Here is a 642-nt window from a genome sequence, read left to right as displayed (position 1 = left end):
AAACGCTCCGTCCCGGACCAGTAGACAAAGAATCAAACGTGGCTAGAACGAACAGCATGAAAAGGGATATTACTTTCGCGTTCAACTCGTCCCAATCCGTGCACAGCGTCTTCGCAAACAGTTCCCAGTCCTTCTTTACGGCGCTTGAAGGCTTTACGACTGCTGATAACATCGAAGGTGATTCTATACCGGGCGCAATGTCAAATGGAACAATTGGTGAGTAGGAAGCACCTCGGCTGTTTTCTCTTCGCCTTATTTGAACTTGTGATTGTGATTCCTTTACGCTCGGAAATGAAATATAAAGGACATGAAGCAAAATTCTCTCGATGCACGTCTCCACTATTACTTGAAACGAATGAGAGGATTAGAATAAGAACCCCACTGGGCCTGAGCCCTCACTTTCCGGCGAGAGCAGCGCAGCAAAGGCCGATGAGTTCGGCCGGTCCTCTTCTCTGCCTTGTTTGGCGCTTGGGCAGTCTAGTGTGTCGAGAGTGTTAATATTCCCTCGGACATGCCTGCACACTAGATGGTTCTCCCCATAGGGAAGAAATAAAAGTAAACTGCGCTGCTCTGTGCTTCCAATACCAGATCCAGTCCCCCTGCGAAATGGCCGGAGCGCCAAAGTGGCCGTTCGGGACACCA

This window comes from Penaeus monodon, chromosome 22, assembly GCF_015228065.2.
Source record: "Penaeus monodon isolate SGIC_2016 chromosome 22, NSTDA_Pmon_1, whole genome shotgun sequence".
Classification (NCBI taxonomy): Eukaryota; Metazoa; Arthropoda; class Malacostraca; order Decapoda; family Penaeidae; genus Penaeus; species Penaeus monodon.
This window is presented reverse-complemented; position numbering follows the sequence as displayed.